Source organism: Ornithorhynchus anatinus, chromosome 17 (assembly GCF_004115215.2).
Source record: "Ornithorhynchus anatinus isolate Pmale09 chromosome 17, mOrnAna1.pri.v4, whole genome shotgun sequence".
Classification (NCBI taxonomy): domain Eukaryota; kingdom Metazoa; phylum Chordata; class Mammalia; order Monotremata; family Ornithorhynchidae; genus Ornithorhynchus; species Ornithorhynchus anatinus.
The window spans coordinates 34,482,835-34,496,526 of record NC_041744.1 but is presented as its reverse complement, the minus strand read 5'-3'; positions in this window follow the sequence as shown (position 1 = coordinate 34,496,526).

The following is a 13,692-nucleotide window of genomic DNA, read 5'->3' as shown; positions in this document are numbered from 1 at the left end:
GTGGATGAGGCTATGATGAAGAAAGAGGAAGGAGAAATTTGAAAAGTATGTGCACTGGAGAAGAGTCTGACTCTGTATCTATATACAGTCAATCTGATCAGACATATTCCTGGTCCCACATGGTTCCATCAGTCTACGGGGTAGGGAGAACAGGTATTTTAATCCTCACTTTACTGTTGAGGAAACTGAGACAGAAGTTCAGTGACGTGCCCAAACTCATACAGTAGGTATGAGTCAGAGCTAGGATTAGAATTCAGGTCCACTGACTCCCAGGCCTGGGCTCTTTCGCTTAATTCGTTCAGTCGTATTTGAGTGTTTATTGTGTGTAAAGCACTGTACTAAGCACTTGAACTGCACTTGATTATTTAGCTGCAGCAGAAGGGGAAGGTGGCATTGTGCCAGGCATTTAGTCTCAAGTCAGTTGTATTTATAGAGCACTTACTGTGTGCAGACCACTGTAAGGGCTTGGAAGAGTACAATACAACAATAAACTGACACATTCTCTGCCCACAGTGAGCTTAGACTAGAGGGGGATATGGCCAATAATATAAATAAATTACAGATGTGTACATAAGTCCTGTGGGGCTGGGAAGGTGGATGAATAAAGGGACCAAGTCAAAGTACTGCTGAAGGGAGTGGGAGAAGAGGAAAGAAAGGTTTAGGGAAGGCTTCTTGGAGGATATATGCCTTCAGTAAGGTTTTGAAGAAGTGGAGAGGCATGTCGGCATCATCTTCTCCCACAGAAAGACTGGCGAGACTCTGGGCCAGAAAAATGGAGCACCCGGAAAGCTACTCTTCCACCTCTGTGGGTCAGGTCAGAAAGGGGTTAGAGGTTAATCTCAACAGGGGTCAGGCAAGAGGTTGCTTAAAATTTCCACCTTGGCTTCCCTCCTCTCCCCTGGAACCCAGCCCACCCCACCAGTGCCTAGCTGGCTGCTGGTGATCTGATTAACATTTTAACTCTTGAAAACGTGGCTTCCCAGCTGTAGGATCAAGATATGCAGTAGTAGCAGAGTTCTGCTGGCTGATTCAGATACTCAGAGCAGGCAACGCCTTTTACCTCCAATCCTCCCTCCTTTTGAGTCTGGCTTTTTTGGAGTTCTTTTCTGCAGGGTCTTGGTGAGATTCCAGGTTCTTAGAAGGCTTCTGCAGTCTCTGTTGTGACTCCAACTTTAAAGATCTGACAAATGTCTCCAGTTCCCTCCTCCCTTCCTTGGAGGTTTTGAAGAAAGAGCAGCCGTGCCCAAAACTATGCTTAAAATTATTTAGAGGATGTATTCTAATGGAGGACTGCAGTGCCAATTGATATATTCTTCCTCTTGAGGATATTTCAAATCTTTGGAGCATATTACACATTGTCATTATTTTGTTGGAGCTGTGCAACATGAAGGAAGAAAGCATGTACAAAAAGTGCCATAAAGAAAATGAGATTTACCCTTAACCCTGAAATGAATAGGAAACTCTAAATGATTACATTAAACAAAAAGAGAGAAATTAAAATGTCCCTGGATTGATGTAAATATGTTGACTAAGTTTTTGACAAGCTGCTTTTTCTGGGTGTGTTTTTTTTCCAATGACTGTTCAAATACCCCCTATACCCTATGGTGGATGAGATGGTGAAGAAGAAGAAGGTAGGGAAAATATGAAAAGTATGTGTACTGGAGACAAGTCTGAAAGAATCTCCAGTAGAGTGAGGAACAGATGGACTATCAGAAGGAAGAGTGGGAAGCCAATGTTGCATTGAGGAAGTCAATAAAACAGGAGGCTGCTGTTCCAAAAACCTCCTTTTGTCATAGGTTAGATACCAGCGGGGTGCAGTTTGCACTTATCGATCAAATCTACTCCATTTCAAAGGAAAGTTTGAATCTCACTTTACGTGACAACCAATAGATTGTGTTCTTTTTGGTCTGTTCAACTGGCCAATCTAGTTACAGGTTCCTTCTAAAAAGCGCTCTGAGACCACACTTTCTCCTGAGTCTTGCTCCCAAACCAAAATCTCACCTTGGTAACTTCAGTGACGCTCACAGAATTTCTAAGAATTAGGTTCCTGCTTTAGAGAACTGAAATCCCCTAGGGAAGAGACTGGGGAGGGAGAGGACTGACAGAGAAAGTGTGGGGCTAGGACACCAGCTTGGTGGTCAAGGAAGTTGGTTTCTAATTTCGGCTCTGCTGCTTACCAGCTCTGTGACCTTGGGCAAACCTGTTAATTTTGTGGCTTAGTTTCACTCATCTGTAAAACGAGAGATGAGTGAAGTGAGCCCCATGTGGGACAATGTGTCTAAACTAATAATTATGGTACTTCTTATATGCTTATTATGTTCTGTTTCTAAGTACTGGGGTAGATACAAGTTAATCAGGTTGGATACAGTGCTCATCCCAAATGGGGCTCACATCCTTATCCCCGTTTACAGATGAGGTAACTGAGGCACCGAGAAGTTAAGTGACTTGCCCAAGATCACACAAGACACGTGGCAATGCCGGGTTTAGAACCCAGGTTCTTCTGACTCCCAGGCCCCTGCTCTATCCACTAAGCCACGCTTACATCTGGTAGAGTGTTTGGCACATAGTAAGTGTTTAACAAATGCCATCATTATTATTCTTTCCCCTAGTGGCTATCCCTCCCAAAGGTTGAAGTTTAAGGGGAAATCTTTCTTCAGGAGGAAAAAAATTTAAGTAAAAAATGGGATTCCTCAGGCATCTGTGGTGCTGAGAAGAGAGGTTGTTCTCAAACCCTGGCAAGGCCAACGTATCCTGTATAATTAGATTGGAACACTGAGTTGTATACAACATAATTGCATTAAAAATGACTCTATGATCCAGGAGTTGGACAGCTGTTTTATATCTGCGCTGTGATAGACACAGCCTCCACAGGCTCAGGCTGAACTGTTCAGATAACTCTAGGGAAAATTCAAAGCTGAGTTCCGATGATTATATCCCAGCACAGGAAAAGATGTGGATACATTTGGCTGGCTTCTATGACTAAATATAAATTCTAAAATGAAATAACTTGCTTTTCTTCCAGAAGCACAGATTTAAAAAAAAAAATTATCCCTTATTTGCTGTTCTTCCCCATGAGCAGTTGGTTCACACCCCTTAGGAGTGTATTTTCAATTTCATATTACGGCAATTTTATTTACAAAATTGTTGTTAAAAAGAAGTCTGAAGTAATCCTAGCAGTCGGTTTAACACTGAATTGTTGTTTACCCAATCTTTATCCTCTATTTTCCCTGAGTGCCTAGGTGGAGATAAATGTTACAGAAGGACATGGATGAATAAATAGATGTTAATAGAATAATAATACACTGATTTGAAAAAGCTCCTTTCTTCCCAAAAGACTCAAAACAGACATGATGGCACTAATCCTTGGGATATTTTGGTGATATGCTGAGGAGGAAGAGTTTACTTTCCCTGCTTTTTAGGTGCCAGTCTTTCCATCCCTGAACTGGGAAGAAATGAGCCCAGTATTCCCTGATTGATTGACTTTCCTACTTATCCATGACCCAAAACAGAAAAACAGACTGTCCTCTCATCCCTCACAGTACGACACAAATGAGGGCTCAGGTCAGGACCATTCCTGTGCCTTGATCCCAATCTGTAGCAGGGAAGTCCAGCCCCTCTAGACTGTACGTTCATTGTGGGCAGGGAATGTGTCGATTATATTGTTGTGATGTACTCTTCTAAGCGCTTAGTACAGTGCTCTACCCATATTAAGTGCTCAATAAACATGATTGATTAATCAACTCTGTTGTACTGTACTCTCCCAAGTGCTTAGTACTGGGCTCTGCACTCAGTAAGTGCTCAATACCATCAATCAAGATGATGAAATTCACTCCGCTGCTCTTGTCTTTTGCCTCAGTTGGTGGAATAGCTGAATCCACATGGTCCTCGGTCCACATGAACTCATTTCTTCCCAGTTCAGGGATGGAAAGACTGGCACCTAAGAAGCAGGGAAAGTAAACTCTCCCTCCTCAGCACATCACCAAAATATACCAAGGATTAGTGCCATCATGTCTGTTTTGAGTCTTTGGGGAAGAAAGGAACTTTGTCAAATCAGCATTTAACTCATGTGGGGAAAAAAAACAGATTTCATGAGCATCTGCGAAGTGACCACTCTACAGAGGAAATTAGTATCACAGTCCTCAAAACAAGCGCTGGGCTGAAATGTAGGCGGCTTTGGACCCTAATCTTTCCTTGGCCTGCCTGCTGGCAATTTTCTTCTTCCTAACAGAATAAGTTCGCACAATAATTTAAGTGACTATATCAATGGCATTGTCCCATTCTATTGCAGCAAGGCTTTTAAGTAGCATGAGAACCATCTCCCCAAGAAGGTTCAATGACCAAAGCATCGTGTATTCCATTAACATGTTCTTTTTTTGGTTTCCTGTTTCATTTCCTCTGCCTTGTGTGGGTTTGGGGTTATAGCATCAACACTTTATATTGATGCTTTCTGGTGGAGAGAGGAAGGGAGCAGGTTTTGGAGTATTTCTTGGGGCTGTGGAAGGATGTATACAGAATGACCTCATCAGTGACAAGTAGAAGCAAGAGTGGTAAAGTTATAACCCACAGACCATAGTGAGCCTGGCTTCTAGTCAGAAAAATCCAGGGGGTGCCTGAGATTCAGATTTTTTGCTTATAAATTATTTTCCCTTTGTTTTCGGGAGAATACTAACGCTACTCATTCCCGTGGGTAAGGAGATACTCTCCTTCCAAAATTTTTCCCTAAATATTCTGTAAAAGGAAAGGATCACTCCTCACTTGTCTGCAGATGAAGAAATGATGAATCTCAGTCAGTCAGATCATATTTCCCAAGCACTCACTGTGTGCAGAGTATTGTACTGTGGGTTTGGGAGACTAACATATGACAGTGTAACAGACACGTCTCCCCTCTGCTCTTTACCCCCAAATCCCTGGAGGGGTGAGTATGTCAACTCTACCAATGCTCCACCCTTGGCTGTTCCTCAGAGTTCTCAGTACCGTTAGATTGTAAATTCATTGAGGGAATAGATCTTGTATCTCAACTCCATTGTATTGTTTCTCCCAAGTGCTTAGCTGAGTGCTCTGCACCAACTAAGTGCTCAATAAATGCCATCGATGGACTGTCTGACCAGAACACCAGTTAGCTCCATGTTTAAGCAGAGTGGATCCACCCACACCCACTGCTCCCGTTTTATAGATGTTCTTTCCGGCAGATTAGACAGAATCATGGAATGGTCAAAGATCAGTCAATCAGTGGTATTTACTGGATGCTTACTGTGTGCAAAGCCCTGTACTAAGCATTTGGGAGAGTATGATGCAACAGAGTTGGTAGACACATTCCCTGCCCACAGAAAGTTTAAAGTCTAGAGGGTTGGGGTAAACTAAGGCTGACTGAAGCGAAGCTTAAGTATTGTCTAATCATCAAAAACCGTTTTAACAAGAACTAATCATATGTCTTCAAAATATCTAGAGAAACACTATTATTGTGGTTAAGACCCAGATGTAAGGATAGTTTTACAGTGCAGTTTGATATATTTTGTCTGGACTTTAGATCTTTCCTTATTGGACATCAATAAACTTAAAATATTTCATTATTTCCTTTGTCAGAAAAAGGTTTCCAAATAGTGAGTTGAGCCAAAATGTGCTATATTCTCTGAAGTATCTTAGGGGCAAAAATTCACTTGGGTGATGATAAGAATGATGTCCATTTTCAAATGTTCCAGAGTCAACCTGACCAGTGGGGAGAGAAAATACTATTTCTTGGCTTCTATCCTGATTTTTCTTCTATGAAAATAATCCAAAGCTATAGGCTGTGTTTTGTTGAACATTTCTATCAAGGTCAATTTGGTATTTCTTCTCTGGCATTTCCAAGTTATTTTTACTGCTCAATCTAGACACGTGGTGCCAATTTTCAGTTCTCTGTGGTAATAAACAATGGGGAGCGAGGTTAGAAATGGAATCCATGGCCATTGGTTTTAGCCATTAGTATCATTCTGCTTCCTCAACCAACTGTTAATTGGGGTTTTAAGTAGCTGCATTTGAAAGGAGGCAAACAGAAGCTAAGAAGGCAGAATTTAAAGATATAACAGAGCAGAGTCTGAAACAATACAATGAGGCAATGGCCAGGCAGAGAGACCTTTCTTGGGGGTAGCACATGGAAAAGGTTCTCTATCAGTCAGTGATATTTACTGAGCTTTCACTTCGTGCAGAACACTGTACTAGGCTCTTGGAAAAGTGTAAAATAGTGGAGTTGGTAAACGTGTCCCATGTCCGTTAGTAGCTTACAGTCTAGTTGCTGTCCTAAAATAAAGTTGCTTTGAGGTTGGGATGCTAAGAGGCAGAGAGTCACCTTGAATGGGATAAAGATATTAGTACAGCCAAAAACTTTCTTTGTATGTCGTGTATTGGGGTATCCAGGTACAATTACACACGTGGATCAATTGGTAATATTTGTCGAGTACTTACTCTGTGCAGAACACTGTACTTAGCACTTGAGGTTGTACAACAGATAAAGTAGATAAGTAACGATCCCTTACTTCAAGGAGCTTAGAATCTAGTGAGGAAGACAAAATAAATCACAACTATGTGGAGCAACTGAGTATAAAGTTATGGATTGGATCTGCTAATCAGTTGCTTCATCTTTCCATCAATAATATTTATTGAGCACTTACTATGAGCTGAGCACTGAACTAAGCACTTAGGAGAGTAGAACACAACAATGTAACAGACACAATGAGATTACAGTCCCTAGTTCTGCTATCACAGTCTACCAATAGCACAGTGAAAACTCACGTTTTAGAGCTGAGTGTCTTTCAAATCAGAATTGTAGGTGGAAGTACTTGGTTTTGAATTTCATTGAGGTTCCATTTGGTTATAACAATGATATTTGTTCAGTCCTTATGTGTCAAGCACTGTTCTAGGCACTGGGGTAGGTAGAGGGTAATGAGATTGGACACAGACACTGTCCCACACGGTGCTCACAGTCTAGGAGGGGGTAAAATTTAATCCCCATTTCACATATGAGGAAACTGAGGCATAAATTAGTCAAGTGAGTTGCCAACTGTCATAGAGTGGGCAAATGGCAGAGCAAGATTAGAACCCACATTCTCTGACTCTCAGGCTCCTTGTTCTTTCCACTAGGCCACACTGCTTTCAAGTGAACGTCAACTCACAGGCCATCTACTTTCCTCTCTGCCAGTCATAAATCACCATTTTGCTTTCCTCCCGAGGCAGAAAGTAGACCAAAAAATTGGTTTTCTTCCAAAGGTCATGCTCTGACACCTAGGAAAATTTCCATTTTTATACTATCTGAATCTAGATAACACTACTCTGTATTTACGTCCAGGTCCCTTTGACGGATATAGAGCTTGAGACTCCCCTGAGGGAGGGAGAGAGGGTTAAAATAGGGAAATGTCAATGGCCCATTCAGAGAAAACTCATTTTCAGGGCTCTCTGACAGGGTTTTAAGTGTTCAGTTATAGGAGGGCTTGCTGTTCAGGCCAAAAAAAAGAACAGATCTAATAAATACTGGGACAGGCATCATGTAAGAACTGTAAAAGAATACTAGAAACTGCTCAAACCTCATAAACAAATGCATAAAACAGATAGGGTTAGAACGTAGGAAACTAAGTGATCTTCATCTGCATACCGTAAGCTCCTTGTGGACACGGATCATGTCTACCAACTGTTGTACAGTCTTGATATATAAGCTAAGTCTCTTTCTTCAACAAAAATCACTCTATTACCACTTAACCAACCTTTCATGTATATTATGGATTATTCATCCTTTCATATTCTCCCTATTTGTCTTTGTTTCCTCTCAATCCTTTTCCCAACTTCACATTACCTTTTTAATATATCAACTTTACTAGTATAAATGGATAAATGCCACATTAATCAGTTATAAAGTCTGTAAATATTTTCACATGCTATGCCAATGAAATATTCTGAACAACAGTATTCAATGGAACTTCTCTTGAGAGGCAAATTTTTAATTCCTTAATCTGGTTTTGTGGCAGCAAAGAAATAGCAACAATTTGGGGGTTAAGTTGGCTCTTTCTCCTCGATTTACTTAAACAAATGTTTTAGGATTTACTGTTGCTCATAGATCTGTGTGCCTATGTCTGCTCTTGTGCTTGAAGAAGGCGACTCACTAATGATGGGAAACTCTCTGAAATCCTTTCACAAGCTTCATGTGTCAAAGATTGCTGCCCTATAAAAATTTGCTAGCTAGAATGCCCAGCATTTTTATTTATGTCCCAATCTTTCCAAAGCCTCAGCTACAAACACCCATTCCAATTCAAACTATCACATGGCAGATTTGGCGGGGTCTGTTGCTGCTGCCTTCCAACTTCCATGCTGAGAAGCAGCATGGTCTAGTGGATGGAACATGACCCTGGGAGTCAGGAAGACCTGGGTTCTAATCCTACTCTGCCATTTGTCTGCTGAGTAACCTTGGCTATGTCACATAACTTCTCTGTGCCTTATTACTGCATCTGTAAAATGGGGATTAAGACTCTGAGCCCTATGTGAAACAGGGATTAGCCAACCTGATTAGCTCATATCTACCCCCGTACTGAGAAAAGTGTCGGGCATATAGTGTGTGCTTAAGAAATACCATTAAAAGCAAACCAAAAAAGCTGTCCTTGGTTATACCACATTGTTGAAAAACCTTCCTTTGTCGCTGCATTATTTTTACACATACATAAACACAACAATCATGCCCACACATCTGTCCATTGTATCCTCCCAGTGTCAGAGTTATTCTTTCATCACAAGTTAGACTCTTTAAAGCCACGTTCACTCTCCTAGCATTCACCCTTAAATTTATTACTGTTTCGGGTTGCTAAATGCCACTCATATTGCAAAAATCATAGAAATGTCCTAAAGTGACTAACTTTTAGGCTTAGTTGCTTGTTATGTTTCTTGTTTATTTTCTTGACTATCTGCCTGACTAGATTGTAAGCACTTTAACTCCCTGAAGGCAGTGATAGTGTCTGTCACCCCTATTATTATTGAACTCTCCCAAGCTTTTGCACACAGCAAGTGCTCAATGAATACCCTTGATTGGTAATGTTACCGTATTCTCCCAAGTGCTCAGAAAAATGTAAGCACTTAGGCACTGTGCTAAGAATTAGGGCGGATGCAAGCAAATTGGATAGGACACGGCACAGCCTTAATTCCCATTTTACAAGCGAGGCGACTGAGGCCCAGAGAAGTAAAGTGACTTGTCCAAGGTCACACAGCAGACTAGCATAGAGGTGGGATTAGAACCCAGGTCCTTAAGCCCTTTGCTAGTCACCCCAGTCCCCAGCACTTACATACATTTCCATCTGTAATTTATTTTAATTTCCATCTCCCCCTCTAGTCTGTTAGCTCCTTGTGGTCAGGGTTCATGTGTATCTACTGTACTGTACTCTCCCAAGAGCTCATTAAAGTGCTCTGGGCAGAGTAAACACTTGAACCACCCATCAATGATATTTTCTAAGTGTGTGTGGGTGGATGTGCTGTTGGTTGAAATTATAAAGATTTTAGTTCACGTAAAGCCACAAAACCTACTTTCGAACCATTACCGCTTCACTTTTAACCTGCTTCCACCAATCTCTATAAACCCACAATTCTGTTGTGTTTGATTTAAGACGGTAAATTTTATGATTCCCCGTCTTTGTTTTTGCTTAGATCCAAACTAGTTATAACCAAGTTCAATTTCCTCTCTTCGCCTTTGACATTTCTTAGACTGCATGTGGATGATGATCTGATACTATAAATGAAATTGTAATTCATCATTACAGCCAAGAGAAGCCTAAATTCCCATGTCACTTGTTTTTCGATGCTCCCCAAGTTCACTGCAAAGAGGCATGTGCATTCAATTAAATGTATTTATGCAATTTATCTGCTTAATGTGATTTTCAAGGATCATTTTGAACATGTACTAATACATAAGGCATTTGGCCTGTGGGAGTTATATTTTCCCTGTATGCATCGGGAACTATGGGTCAACAATAAAAAAACGGGGGTTTGGTGACTGATTTTTTTTCAGTGATTTGGAACTTTGTTTCAATTGTAAAACACAGTGTTGTCATGTAATTATTGACTTAGCTTGGGGATGTTATTTTTCTGAAGCATTAGACTATTTGGTGGCATTAGAAACTACTCGAGAGTTTGTATTCCTGATTAAATTGATTTAATCGGAGCTGCAAGATAAAACAGATACAGAGCTGAAATTAGAACAAAAATAATTCTTTGTTTTAGAGTGCCCTTCTTTCTAAATGTTTCAAGTACTTTTGAGTAGAGCATTATGAATCCTTACAACATCCTTTTAAGCAAGGCTTAATTATGCTTCCCATTTTTCAAGTGAGAGAATAAAGGGGTTGAGCCCAGGCTGACACTGGAAAAGTGCAAAACTGAGCATATTATTCTGATATTGCTGGTAAAATTTGCTGTAATTCTTGAGGCTGAAGTATCTGTCTTCAAATTATCAGATAACTGTCTCCATATTCTCATGCACGTTGTATTATGCGTTCAATATTCTTTTAAATATCCCTTCTACCTTCAGATGTGAGGTGCTATGAGACATAGAAAACCTACCAACTAGTAAAAGCAGTTATTCCTTCCAGCTGTAAAGGGTGTCACCACACCGTCAGAACCATTACAAATAACAGAGAAGCTAAACACGATAGAGCAGAGGGAGTTTTGTAGCAAATGGATAGTATTCATAGAGAACTTGATGTTATGGGAAAATTGGATTATAATAACCATTGATTCAGCGGGAATTAATAGGTAAAGGAGAAGACATTTTGAAGATATCACTGGGATTTTGATTGGGATCCCCATGTGGGATGATGATGATGATGATGATGGTATTTGTTAAGCGCTTACTATGTGCCAAACACCATTCTAAGTGCTGGGGTAGGTTCAAGGTAATCAGTTTGTCTCACGTGGGGCTCACAGATGAGGTAACTGAGGCACAGAGAAGTGAAATGACTTGCCCCAAGTCACACAGCTGATAAGTAGCGGAGCCGGGATTAGAACCCAGGACCTCTGACTTCCAAGTCCATGCTCTTTCCACGAAATGACGCTGCTTTTATGTGGGATAAGGACAATGCCTGATAAAAACAATATTATGTCTACCTCAGGGCATAGGAAAGTGTTTGGCACGTAGAAAGCAGGAATGTAAGCTCCTTTTAGGCAGGAAATTTATCATTTCATTATTCTCCCCTTCCCAGGAGCATCACTTCACATGGATACTCAGTGTTGCTGTTATAGCCACCATGACTACTATTAATAAATAACCAAATTATAATTGACTGACATTTTTGACGGAAATTCCAATATCCGCCACTAGCAGAATTCTCGGCACCCTGGGTATTCACTATTTTACCATTTTAAATCCTGTAAGAAGGTGGAAACCCAAAGAAATACAAAATGGAAATAACAATGGTGGGAGGCAATAGAGAGTTTCTTTGGGCCAAGCACGGCCTATGATCTGTTCCACATTAAATGTCTCTAGGTTGAAGAGGGAGGAGTCTCCTCATTTTAATGAGATAGAAGCTGAAGCACAGAGATGTTAAATGACTTGCCCAAGATCAGAGTAGGATTTGAACTCAGGTCGTCTGACTCCCAGGCTCATGCTCTCTTGTCTTTCTTTTTTTGGTTTTTGTTAAGCATTTGCTGTGTGCCAGACACTGTACTAAGCACTGGGGTAGTCAGTCTAATCAGGACAACACGGTCCGTATCCCTCTTGAATCTCACAGCCTTAATCCCCACTTTACAGATGAGGTAATTGAGGCACAGAGAAATTAGAGTTGCCCAAGGACACACAACACACAAGAGGCAGAGCCGGAATTAGAACCCAGCTCTTTCTTGTAAGAAGGACTTTCCTCTAAGTCATGCTGCTTGTCTAGGCCTGAGTATCTCATTATGGGCTGGGAATGTGTGTACCCATTCCGCTGTAGTGACCCAAGCACTTAGTAATAATAGCAATAATAATAGTAATAATGATGATGGCATTTGTTGAGCACTTACTGTGCGTCAAATTGAGCAGCACAGAATCCCTGTCCCAAATGGGGCTAACAATCACAATTCCCATTTTACAGTTGAGGTAACTGAGTGCATGAAGAAGTGCAGTGACATGCCCAAGGTCACACAGCAGACAAGTGATGGATCCAGGATTAGAACAGTTACACATCATCAGTGCTCAATAAATATCACGGATTGATCCATCGATTGTATTGAGCATCATCTTCAAACACCGGTGAGGCAGTGTGCTGTAATGGAAAGATCACACGCCGAAGGGTCAGGAGATTTTGGTTCTAGATATTTTTCCACCTCTTGCCTTTGCTTAGTACAGTGCTCTCAAACAGGAAGTGCTTAAGAAATGCTAGATTTACTACTATTTCTCCTAAGGAATTCTCCTGATGTGTATTTTCAGGAGGCAAAGTAGTTGAATGTCCTCGGAAGTTGATCTGAGCTTTCTCTAAAGTGTATTGTAATTTGAGATGAATGGGAAAAATTAATTTTCTGTCACAAATTTCTCTGAAAAATGAAAGAGAAATGGTGTAATTTTTCTTCAGAGGGCTTTATATTTCTTGAATCCCCAAATTAGAAAAATTATTATTATTCATGAGGAATTACATCAAGTAGTTGATGATTTGCACCTTTGATTTCTTTAAATGAAACCGAAAGCAACACCAAAACAAGAACATTGACTAAATGAATAGTGTCTTTAATGTAATAATAAAAATGAAACTGTTCTTTTCACCTTGAAGTCTACAGTGAAGCAGTCTAGTGGTCTAGTCGAAAGAGCATTCGCTTGGGAATCAAGAGAGCTGGAATCTAATCCCAGCCCCGCCATTTGCCCGTTGTATGACCTTAAGCAAGTCACTTAACTTCTGTGTGCCTTAATTTCCTGATCTGTAAAAAGGGGATTCAGTTCCCATTCTCCCTCTTATTTCACCTGTGAACCTCAGGTGGGATGGGAACTGTGTTCAAACTAGTTATCGTGTATCTACCCTGGCACTTAGTATAATTCTTGGCACAAAATAAGCACCCAGTACCATTATTGTTATAAATATTATTTTGAATAATGCAGAAATCCACGAGAGCCAAACAGTAGCTGACAGAGTCTACTTAACTTTACCAGCGATTGAGGGCATGCCACTAAGAGAAACACACCGCATTCACTGATAATTCAGAAGTTATGTTATTGATGAATCCCACGTTGTGGCACACTGAAATTACATTATTCACTGTCCCAACAGTCTCTAGGATCCACCAAACCGTATTGTCCCAGATAGCGTTGTGTTCTCTCCAGATCGTCACGTGTTGTCTGAAGAACTTCTGTAATCATCTAACAGCAGTACATCCAAAATGTTTAGTGGAAATATGTGCTGGGGTAGAATGGAGCATATTCATTTTATTCTGCATTAAAGTTTCTATTGAATCATCAAAGGAAACCCCAGAAGAATGAAATGACCTGTTTCTACTTATTACCTTGATATGATGTGGGAAGGGACTGTGCCTAACCTGATTGTTTTGTATCTTCTCTGCCATTTAGCACAGTGCTTTTTTTAAAAAAAAAAAACATTTAAAAATGCTTACTATGTGCCACGCACTGCACTAAGCACTGGGGTGGATGCAGGATAATCAGGTTGGTGCCTGTCCTACATAGAGCTCGCAGTTTGAATACCCATTTTACAGCTAAGGTACCTGAGGCAC